At 47.5% G+C, this 12456-nt stretch overlaps 1 protein-coding gene and 1 pseudogene across 2 annotated transcripts in view; one reads left to right on the top strand and one right to left on the bottom strand.

Moving 5' to 3' along the window:
* Positions 1–12456, top strand: part of LOC147119288 (uncharacterized) — an 88209-nt gene that overhangs the window by 16885 nt on the left and 58868 nt on the right. The window lies entirely within an intron of this gene.
* The window catches only part of LOC147119290 (uncharacterized), a 32174-nt pseudogene that overhangs the window by 1384 nt on the left and 18334 nt on the right, over positions 1–12456 (bottom strand).

Here is a 12456-nt window from a genome sequence, read left to right as displayed (position 1 = left end):
CCTCCCCTGAAGGTGCTGACTCTGGCTGGGTTCAGTTCTACACTCATTGGTTCCCCTCCCTCTCCTCCCCTGAAGGTGCTGACTCTGGCTGGGTTCAGTTCTACACTCACTGATTCCCCTCTCCTCCCCTGAAGGTGCTGACTCTGGCTGGGTTCAGTTCTACATTCACTGGTTCTCCTTCCCAGAAGGTGCTGACTCTGGCTCTAACCTTCTTTCCAATACTCTGTCCTCCCTTATAAGCTTTTCTTCTGTAATATCTCACTATTTTGGTGAGGGGCACTCCTTGACCTGTCACAATTTCCCTTCCATTTACAGACGCTCCCTGACCAATCTCCCTTTCCCCTTCATTTACACACGCTCTCTGACCAGTCTCCATTTCTCCTTCATTTACAGATACTCCCTGACCAGTCTCCATTTCTCCTCCATTTACAGACGCTACCTGATCAGTCACCATTTCTCCTCCATTTAGCAACGCTCCCTGACCAGTCACCATTTCTCCTTCATTTACAGACACTCCCTGACCTTCTCCATTTCTCCTCCATTTCCAGATGCTCCTTGACCAGTCACCATTTCTCCTCCATTTACAGACACTCCCTGACCAGTCACCATTTCTCCTCCATTTACAGACGCTCCCTGACCAGTCACCATTTCTCCTCCATTTAAAGATGCTCCCTGACCTGTCACCATTTCTCCTCCATTTACAGACGCTCCCTGACAAGTCTCCATTTCTCCTCCATTTACAGACACTCCCTGACCAGTCACCATTTTTCCTTCATTTACAGACGCTCCCTGACCAGTCACCATTTCTCCTCCATTTACAGACGCTCCCTGACCAGTCTCCATTTCTCCTCCATTTACAGACGCTCCCTGACTTCCTGTCTGTCCCGGAGTTTGGTGCGGGTCTCCTTTGCTGAGGGCGCAGGTGGGTGGATAATGTTCACTGTTTTTATAATCGGGCCTGGGGCTGCACTCGGTGCAGTGAGGGAGGAAATGCAGTGGGTGTTGTGGAGATGGATTGTCAAAAGGTGTTTGATAAGGTGACGGATGGGAGGCTTGTTGATCAAATTAAGGCTCACGGTATTAATGGGAGTGGGGCAGCGTGGATAGGAAGTTGGCTAAAGGGCAGAAAACAGAGGGTAGTGGTTAATGGATGTTCTTCAGACTGGAGATGTGTGAGGTGATAGATTTATGAGGAAGAAAACATAGGAAATGTGCATGAAATGGTAAAACTTTGAAAGGAGTGGAGGAGCAGAGAGACTTAGGGTGTAAGATTCTAGCTAATGCCTCGAATTATTAACTTGCAGGTTCAAACACTCCCAGGGCAGGTACAGCATGGGTTAGATACAGAGTAAAGCTCCCTCTACACTGTCCCATCAAACACTCCCAGGGCAGGTACAGCACGGGTTAGATACAGAGTAAAGCTCCCTCTTCACTGTCCCATCAAACATCCCCAGAGCAGGTACAACACGGGTTAGATCCAGAGTAAAGCTCCCTCTACACTGTCCCATCAAACACTCCCGGGGCAGGTACAGCACGGGTTAGATACAGAGTAAAGCTCCCTCTACATTGTCCCATCAAACACTCCCAGGGCAGGTATAGCACGGGTTAGATACAGAGTAAAGCTCCCTCTACACTGTCCCATCAAACACTCCCAGGGCAGGTACAGCACGGGTTAGATACAGAGTAAAGCTCCCTCTTCACTGTCCCATCAAACACCCCCAGAGCAGGTACAACACGGGTTAGATCCAGAGTAAAGCTCCCTCTACACTGTCCCATCAAACACTCCCGGGGCAGGTACAGCACGGGTTAGATACAGAGTAAAGCTCCCTCTACACTGTCCCATCAAACACTCCCAGGGCAGGTATAGCACGGGTTAGATACAGAGTAAAGCTCCCTCTACACTGTCCCATCAAACACTCCCAGGGCAGGTACAGCACGGGTGAGATAGAGAGTTTGATGAAATAACTCTGTGTTCTGGCATTTGTATTGTTGTTGTTGTACTTGTTAATGCCTGGAATTTTCCACCGATGTAACCACTAATGCTCCTCCCTAGCCCCGCCCCTCTTCTGGAATGTTCTACCAAGGGCTGGGTCGGTGATGACTGTTAACTTGATGCCATGTTCTCACTTAATAAAAGCTTTTAGTTTAAAGCTTTAACCTCATGGATTCAGGCAGTTATTTGGCACATCGATTTTATTAAGTAACAACTTTTGGAAGATGGATCGATTTTTGAAACCAGAGCGTGTGGATGTCGATCCCCATTCAGCAGACGCGTCAAAGAAATTTACGCATTGGCTTCGATGTTTTGAACACTTTATCGCATCGGTCAATTCGACGGTTAACAAGTTGGGTCTTCTAACCAACTTGGTAAGTCATCAAACTTACTCGATAATTGAAGATATTACTACATATGAAGAGGCCCTCGCAGCCCTTAAGGCCCAGTACCTTAAGTCGGTTAACGAAGTGTACGCCAGGTATCTTTTGTCTACTCGCAGGTAATTACCTGAGGAATCTCTGGACGATTTCCTGCAGGACCTTAAGGCTTTGGCTAAGGATTGCAACTACAAGGCTGTCTCTGCCATAGTGTATCAGGAAGAAGCCATCCGCGATTCTTTTATATCTGGCCTCCGATCTAATTATATTAGACAGAGACTCCTCGAGAACGACTCGTTAGTTTTAAAAACGGTCGTCGCTACTGCTCGATCGTTAGATGTAGCCCAGAAGAATTTGGAAGTGTATGCATCAGCCCATGCATCTCTCTCAGCCTCGTGTGTTCCGAGTATGGAGGCATCCATAACACCAATGGAGCCTCCACTTAATCCTATTGTTGCGGCTATACCCCATGGGTCTAAGTGTTATTTTTGTGGCCAATGTAGTGTATGTAACTGTTCTACCTTTAAGAGAACTATTGTATGTAACCGTCCACCTTTAAGAGAACTATTTTAGGTGTGGCACTACTTTATCCTGGCTGCTGTATACTGTAATACCGACGGTGACCACACCGGTATATAAGTGCTGTGGCAGAATTTATTGGGCAGATTCGCCCTGACCTTCGAATAGTAAAGTCCTGTTTAAGTTACTCTTGTAGTCTGTGTATTACTTCGCTATACAACCCACAGACTTTACAGTGGCGACGAGTTCGATCTTACCCTGCGGCAACAATACTTCTGAAGAAGTAAACGAGCGTCGAGAAGAGGCACCCGCCCTCGTCGTTTTGCTGAGAGAAAACTCGAGTCTGCAGACCAAGAAAGGAGGAAGATTTCAAACACGAAGTCTTCCATCAGCAACAGGCACGGATTGTCCCTTCTGCCACGGTGGTGAGTGAGCCGATCAACACGAGAAGCAAGTCGGCCACGGTGACTGTGAGTAAAGGGAAAATAGAAACAAATAAACGGAGGATAAGGGTGGTGCACTCGACCACGGTCGAGGGGGAAAGGAGCCGGACAGAAGTCGGGCCCAGAGGCGCTGAGACTGGGGCAGCGTGGAGCAGAAGCCGCGGTACAAGCGGGCTGGGGAGCATCGTGAGACGACTAGACCGCGACGGCGAAAAAGGCTGGACAAATACCGCGACCACGAGGCGCTGCGACCGGGATTGTAAGGCGCGGGAAGATATAAACATAAATAAGCCACGGAGAACTCAGCCACAGCCGGGGAGGAAAGCACTGGACTGCGAGAAGCTGGGAGGCGCGATTGGGGTGAAAAAGGCCAGACAGTGACTGAGGCCACGAAGCGCTGCGACCGGATCGTAAGGCGCGGGAAGAGATACAAATAAATAAACCGCGTAGAACGCAGCCGCAGCCGGGGAGGAAGCACCGAACTGCGAGAGGCTGGGAGGAGCGATTGGGTGAAAAAGGTCGGACAGTGACCGAGGCCACGAAGCGCTGCGACCGGGATCGTAAGGCGCGGGAAGAGATAAAATAAATAAATCGCAGAGAACTCAGCCGCAGCCGGGGAGGGAAGCACCGGACTGCGAGAGGGCTGGGAGGCGCGATTGAGAGCCGCGCGAGCGGGAGAGACAGAGCCCGAGTGAGAGCCGCGCGAACGGGAGAGACAGAGCCCGAGAGAGAGCGAGCGAGAGCCGCACGAGCGGGAGAGACAGAGCCCGAGCGAGAGCCGCGCGAACGGGAGAGACAGAGCCCGAGAGAGAGCGAGCGAGAGCCGCGCGAGCGGGAGAGACAGAGCCCGAGCGAGGGAGACTGAGCGAGATCCAGCCAGCGGCTGAGACCGTTCGCCGTCAACGGGTTGTACCCAGAGCCGGTTGCCCGGCCGAGAGAATGGAACGCGCTGAAGCCGAAGAGCAGGCTGCGAACCCCGAAAGCCAGTGGCCGTCGCCCGAGGGAAAAGCTTACCCCTCCCGCCAGGGGAAGAAAAGCGGGAACCGCCATCTTGAAAGTGGGCGGGGAAAGAAGATAAGCGCGGGGAAACCGCCATCTTGGAAAAAAAAAGAGTTAAAGAAATATTTCGTTGTTGTTTATCAGGGAGGTGAAGATGCCTAAGCGTGGTAACATCAACGATTTCGATTCCGAGGTAGAAGATTGGGCCACATATGTAGAACGCATTGAGATATATTGTGAGGCCAATAAAATAGAGGATGATGATAAAGCTATAACCTTGCTAAACTCGATGGGGGCGAAGACATACGGGCTATTGAAGCATCTTCTAGCACCAGTTAAACCGGCGGATCAAACCTTCGATAATATTGTTGCTGTTCTGAAGGATCACTTGAACCCCACACCGCTGATGTTGGCGGAACGATTCAAATTTTATGCGAGAACGCAACGGAAAGAGGAAAGCAACGCGGAATACTTGGTCGAACTGCGTAGGCTAGCGAAATACTGCCAGTTTGGAGGAAATCTGACAGAGGCATTGCGAGACAAGTTCGTGTGCGGGTTGTCGAAGGAAGGAACGCAAAAGCGACTGCTCGAAGAGAACGACCTTACACTGGATAGGGCTATCCTTATTGCAGCATCACACGAAGCCGCAGCGAAAGGAACTGCGGAAATGCAGCTGAAGGCAGCGGTCCTCAGTGTGGATCAAATTACTTCGGGTGCAACGAAATGTTATCGTTGTGGGAAGACAACACACGACCAGAACCAATGCTGTTTTAAAAACCAGGACTGTAGGAAATGTGGCAAACTGGGTCACATAGCCAAAGTATGCCAGTCAGGGAAGAAGACCAACAACCAAAAAAAAAAGCCATCACAGGAAAAGTACAACAAAGTACACAAGTTGGTTGAGAAGAGTTCAGATGAACAGAATTCGGATGCAGACCCAAGCGGCCAGGAACTGGGTAGTCTGAGAATTCATAATGTGAGTAAGGAAGCTGACCTACAAACTATCTGGGTCATGCTAAAAATAGCTGGAGTCCAAGTGAGAATGGAATTGGACACTGGATCAGCCCTATCAGTCATAAATCGAAGGGATTACAACCGGCTATTCTCACATATACCCTTGAGAGATACCAAGTTCGTATTGCAGACATACACGGGGCATAAAGTATACCCCATGGGAAAGATAAGAGTCAAGGTGAGAGACAGGGGCAAAGAACACCCCGGAATGGACTTATACGTACTACCTGAGGGAGGACCACCACTTCTAGGACGGGAGTGGATCAAGAAAATAGACATGGAATGGCACTACCTCAAAGCAATAACGAGTGAGGACTCGGGGCAGACAATCAGCTCAGACTCTGAAACGGATGATGATAAGACCAGCCCAAGCATGAAAGACAAGTCTAAAATGAACTTGCTGACTAAGGTTGGTAGAACGAATGTGGGCCTAAAGGCTTATGCTCCAGAGGAGAACAAAGTTTCAGAACAGAATTCCTCTGAACAACAACAACATAGCTTGACAGAGAATTCTGAGTCTGTTCAAGTTACAGATATATATATTACTGAGGAACATCGAGCTCGAACACAAACTTATTTCAGATTACGACAGCAATTAGAACAATTGAATTGCCGTCTCGAGCAAGAGATGAAAGCAATGAAAAAGTTCTATGATACCGAATGGGAGAATCTGGAAAGACAACAGAAGCAGCTGGGGAAGAAAAGGGAGCAGGAGCACACAAACTGTCTGCACGAGGAGGCCAAACGAATCAAAGCTGATTCGGCTTCTGAAGGGGCGTGCTCCAATCCGGTGGAACAAGATGTGCCACAACTGAAGGCGTTGGTTAGCAGGTTGCAGGCAGAAAAAGCTGAGTTGGTTGACATGACTTCCGAGCTCCTACTGAAGTTGGGTGCAGCATCACCGGACGATTCATTTGTGGAAATTTGAATGATGGGGGCTGCGGATGATGGCGAAGTAGAAGCAGCAAAGGAGCCCCAGGACAAGGTTCTAAACAGCCCTGCAGCTAATGGAAAAGGGATGAGGACAGGAGAGTTAACAGTCAGCCAACTCCTCCAGGGCAAGGTTATAAACAGCCCTGTAGTTAATGGAAAAGGGATGATGGCAGAAGAGGTAACAGTCAGCCAACTCATTCATATGCTGAGGGATAAAACTCTAAAATGGGAAAAACTTAAATACGAGCCTCAATCTTCAAAGGGAAGGGAGCTCTCAAAAGTCATTGGAAGAGCTGAGGTGGCAACCCAGACTGAGAAGTCTGCAGCAGAACAGCCCTTGGATGCCAAAAGTACGCTGACGCACGGCAATGTAGAACAACAGAATACTGAAACAGCTACTTCAGTAGAGGGATTGAATAGTCCGATCAATCAATCTCCGAATGAAGTTGAAGTATTGAAATCACAAATGAGGTCATTAGTAAAAGACTTGCAGGAAGCCCAGAAAAAGCGGGATGAATCTGAACGCATGATGAAGTCTCTTCAGGACAGATGTCGGGATTTGGAACAAAAGTCGGCTAACGTCCAGCTGGGTAAGGAGGAAATAGAAGACCCTCTCGCGGGCCTAGCTCAGGACGACACCGAATATTACCATGATCTGTTGAGTGACACTGAATATTACGAGGACCTGGTCTGCCCAGCTTGTGCCAAGAACTCCCAAAGTGCCGAAATCAGGATGAATCACTTAAAGTCTAAGGAACATAGGGAGATGGTGGCGTTACAGCTGGCAGCTGACAATGGAGCCCCGAGAGTCTCCAAGAAGCAAAAAAGGAAAAGACGAAGCAGAAGATGATAACCATCTGAACCATTATTACCTCTACCCGATCACACACGTGGTCCCCCGAACGGAGCCAAATCAGTTGGAAAGTAGGAAAATTTCCCAAGGCAATCCAACTGTTTTTTGTTTGTTTTAAAAAGTCAGCAATGCTGGTTCAGAAGTGATGGAAGTAAAGCTGTTAAGTCTAGGGAAGGACTATGGGATGAGTCCCTCTAGCAAGGTGACCCAACTACACCACAGAGGCGTGGTCCGGACCGAGTCAAGAAGATCAGAGACTGAATCTGTGAACTGTTTCCCGCAGAGACTGAATCTGTGAACTGTTTCCGCAGAGACTACCTCTGTGAACTGTTGTAACATGAAGGTGGATATGTTATGATGTTATGTTAATGGGGAATAAGTATGTTGTAAGCTAAAAAGGGAGGATTGTAGTGTATGTAACTGTTCTACCTTTAAGAGAACTATTGTATGTAACCGTCCACCTTTAAGAGAACTATTTTAGGTGTGGCACTACTTTATCCTGGCTGCTGTATACTGTAATACCGACGGTGACCACACCGGTATATAAGTGCTGTGGCAGAATTTATTGGGCAGATTCGCCCTGACCTTCGAATAGTAAAGTCCTGTTTAAGTTACTCTTGTAGTCTGTATATTACTTCGCTATACAACCCACAGACTTTACAGCCAATCTAAACACCCCAGGCAAAGATGCCCAGCCAGAGAGGCTACCTGTTTTAAATGTAAGAAACGGGGACATTTTAGTAAAGTGTGTAAGGGTAATCCTGTACCCGATGTCTTCTCTGCTGCCGCCCATCGTTTTACTCTAGCTTCGGCTACGGTTGACCAGACCATACCGTGTTCCTTGTCGAAATCTATGATGGACATCAAGATTAATGGTCGTCCTACTGGCTGTTTGATAGACTGTGGCAGTACTGAAAGTTTTATACACCCCAACCTTGTTAACTCCTGTTCATTGAAGGTGTATCCTACTCAAAGTGAAATTGTGATGGCGTCCAAGTCCCTTACTTCGGAGGTAACTGGATATTGTAAAGTCACATTGACCATTAAGGATACGGAGTATAAGGACTTTAAACTCCTCATATTACCTCAGTTGTGTGTGAACTTAATTTTAGGCTTGGACTTCCAGTGTCAGCATGAGAGCGTTACCCTTAAGTATGGTGGATCTCAGCCTCCACTCACAGTCTGTGGCCTTTCTACTTTAAAAGTAAGTCCACCTACTTTGTTCGCGAACCTTGCTCCTAATTGTAGACCTATAGCGACTAAGAGTCGACGGTATAGTTCAGAAGATAAAACATTTATAAAAGAGGAAGTGGAAATGCTTCAACGGGAGGGAATCATCGAACACAGTAATAGCCCGTGGCGTGCCCAGCTGGTGGTGGTTAAAACTAATGAAAAGAAAAGACTTGTGGTCGATTATAGCCAGATTATAAACTTGTATACCCAATTAGACGCCTATCCTTTGCCTCGTATTTCTGAGATGGTGAACCAGATAGCTCAGTACCGCGTGTTCTCCATTGATTTAAAGTCTGCATACCATCAACTCCCCATTAAAATAGAAGACCGACCTTATACGGCCTTCGAAGCTAATGGGCGCCTGTACCAATTCCTTAGGGTGCCCTTTGGAGTGACGAATGGGGTATCCGTCTTCCAACGGGAGATGGATCATATGGTGGCTGAATACGCGTTGGAAGCAACATTCCCGTACCTGGACAATGTTACTATCTGTGGGCGCGACCAAAATCTTGCGAAGTTCCGAGAGACTGCAAAGAGGTTAAACCTGACCGACAACGAAAACAAGTGTACCTTCAATACTACACGTTTGTGTATTCTTGGTTGCGTTGTGGAGAATGGGGTAATCGGGCCAGATCCTGAAAGATTATGCCCACTTAAGGAACTACCTTTACCTCACACTGTAAAAGCTTTAAGAAGGTGTCTGGGATTCTTCTCGTACTATGCCCAGTGGGTGGCTAACTACTCAGATAAAGTCCGACCTCTTATTAAGTCGACGTCTTTTCCGCTGTCGGTGGAAGCTCAGGAGGCTTTCCTTAATATCAAACGGGACATTGAGAAGGCAGTGGTATGTGCCGTGGATGATATCACTTTTCAAGTGGAAAGTGATGCATCTGATTTTGCGTTGGCAGCAACTCTTAACCAAGCTGGTAGACCAGTAGCTTTCTTCTCTCGTACATTGCAAGGACCAGAAGTTCGACATTCTTCAGTGGAAAAGGAGGCACAGGCAATTATCGAGGCAGTCAGGTATTGGAGACATTATCTCACTGGCCAACGTTTTACGCTCATTACTGACCAGCGGTCCGTGGCCTTTATGTTCAACACTAAGCAGAGAGGCAAGGTCAAAAATGATAAGATTTTAAGATGGCGAATAGAACTGTCAACATATGACTATGATATTCAGTACAGGCCTGGAGTATTTAATGAGCCATCGGATGCTTTGTCACGAGGAGTATGTGCTAGTCTAGGTATAGATAAGCTTCAAAGTCTCTGTAAAGTCTGTGTGTTCTAGTTGTAATTAATAACACACAGACTACAAGATTAAAGTTCAACAGGACTTTACTGGTTGGAGGTCAGGACTATATGAAATACAATCTTACTACACAGTGCTTATATACCGGTGGTCACCACCGGTATTACGTATACAGCAGCCAGAGAAAGTAGTACATCTCTTAAGGTGGAACAGGCTTAAGTTCTCTTAAGGGGGAACAGGTTACATACACCACAATCCTCCCTTTTTAACTTAATAGTCATATCCCCATTTAACATAACATCATAACATATATACATATATAACTTCAGGTATAAACAGTTCAAAGGTTCAGTCTCTCAGGAGGCCTTCTGATTCGGTCTGGATAACGCCTTTCAGTGGTCTCTGATTCTTGTTGCTGAGGTGACTCTTCTTGTTGGTTTCCTATGTATTGGACGTCATCATCAGGTACAGTCCCTGCCGAGGTAGATGCTTCAGGTTCATTAACATCCTCCACAGTTGTCTCTGTCGCAACCATGGGTTCGACCCTTGCTCTTGATTCTACCAGTTGATCCGCATGATGCCTTATCACATTGTTACCAATATCTACTGTGTACATCAGAGGTCCTTGTCTGGCCCGAATTGTTCCGGACTGCCATTTTTCGTTTCCATAGCCCCTTGCCAACACTGGTTGTCCTACTTTGAAACTTCGAGTGGACTTGTTATTAATATGCCGGAACTGTTTGTTTTCCACTTCCCGCCGCACATTTGGTTTTAACAAGTCCAACCTGGACCGCAACCTCCTGTTATAAAACATCATGGCAGGACTTTGGTTAGTCACTGCATGAGCGGCGTTTCGATACGCCATTAGGAAATTGTCCACCTTGTGCTGTAGCGGAATCTGGTCATCGTTCATGGCCTTTATTGCCTTTTTGAATGTTTGGACAAATCTCTCGGCCAACCCGTTTGTCGCCGGATGATATGGGGCAGAGGTATAATGTTTCACCCCATTCTTCTTTAAGAATTTTTGGAATTCTTCCGACACGAACTGTGGTCCGTTGTCCGAACAGATCTGTTCTGGCAATCCGTTCCTTGCGAATATTGTTCTTAACACCGCAATTGTCTTTTCTGAAGTAGTGGTATTCATCTTGATCACTTCTGGCCATTTGGAATGTGCGTCCACCGCAATTAGGAACATGGAGTCCATGAATGGACCAGCAAAGTCAATATGTACGCGTTGCCATGGGGCTGAAGGCCATTCCCATGGGTGTAGTGGTGCGATCGGAGGTGCATTTTGCACTTTTTGGCACCCAGCGCAGCTTTTCGTCAACTCCTCTATCTGTTGGTCAATACCCGGCCACCATATATAAGCCCTAGCAAGACTTTTCATCTTAACTCCCCCCAGATGACCTTCATGCAGTTCTTTTAGAACTCTTTCCCTTAACTTGGGAGGAATAATCACTCTTGTCCCGTACATCAAAGTACCATGGCAGACGGACAGCTGGTCTCGCCTTGCCGAGAATGCCGGTAACAGAGGATCACCACGTGTTGGCCATCCTTTCACTGTCACCTCGTAGACTCTGGACAGTGTCGGGTCATTCCTGGTTTCTCTTTCAGTACTTGCATTGGTGACTGGTAAACACTCGATGATGGTCGAATGAAATAACTCAACAGGGTCAACTTTCGTCGTTTCTTCTTCTTCAGGTAGTGGCAGGCGCGACAGCCCATCAGCATTGCCATGCTGCTTCGTACCTTTGAATTCTATTTGATATTGATGTGCCCCTAGGAAAAGGGACCATCTCTGGAGACGCTGTGCTGTCATCACTGAAACACCCTTCTTAGGGTTAAAAATGGATACCAACGGCTGATGGTCTGTCAGAAGTGTGAATTTTTGGCCCTGCAGGTAATGATTAAACTTCTTCACTCCCCATACAAGGCTGAGAGCCTCCCTATCGATCTGCGCATAGTTGCACTCAGCGGAGGTCAATGATCTGGATGCAAACGCGACTGGCCTGTCCGTGCCATTTGGCAACTTGTGTGAGAGTACTGCCCCAATACCATATGGAGAAGCATCACAAGCCAACCGAATAGGCAGTGTCGAGTTGAAGTGAGCCAACACTTCCTCTGAGGTGATCAATTCTTTGCTTTTGCGAAATGCCTTCTTACAGTTTTCGCTCCATTCCCATGGTACCCCCTTCTGTAAAAGAGCGTTTAGCGGGTGCAGTACCGTGGATAGATTTGGTAGAAATTTATGGTAATAGTTAATCAATCCTAGAAACGACCTCAACTGAGAGACATTATCCGGAGCGGGAGCCTTTACAACTGCCTCTATCTTGTCAGGAGACTTATGAAGCCCCTCCCGGTCAATGACATGACCACAGTACGAGATCCGCTTCTGGAAGAACTCACATTTCTGCCGATTAACTCTAAGTCCATACTCTTTCAGTCTGTTGAGCACCAGTTCCAAGTTTGCGAGGTGTTCTTCATCACCATCACCTGTAATCAGAATATCGTCCAGGTAACATTGTGTGCCTGGAATTCCCTGTAATACCTGCTCCATGGCCCTCTGCCAAATTGCTGGAGCCGATGCCACTCCAAAAACCAGCCTATTGTACCGGTACAAACCTCGATGCGTGTTGATCGTGAGGTATTGGCGTGACTCTTCTTCAACCTCCATCTACAAGTACGCCTGCACCAGGTCTATCTTGGTGAAGTGTTTCCCGCCAGACAACGAAGCAAAAATATCCTCAATCCGCGGAAGCGGATACTGCACCGTGTGAAGCACCGGATTAACGGTGATTTTGAAATCTCCACAGATGCGAACCTTCCCTGGTTCTCCTGGC

Source organism: Somniosus microcephalus, chromosome 4, assembly GCF_052327205.1.
Source record: "Somniosus microcephalus isolate GS21.2 chromosome 4, FLI_Smic_1.0, whole genome shotgun sequence".
NCBI classification, from domain to species: Eukaryota; Metazoa; Chordata; class Chondrichthyes; order Squaliformes; family Somniosidae; genus Somniosus; species Somniosus microcephalus.
The sequence above is the reverse complement of the archived record's forward strand: the minus strand, read 5'-3'. Positions and strand labels throughout refer to the sequence as shown.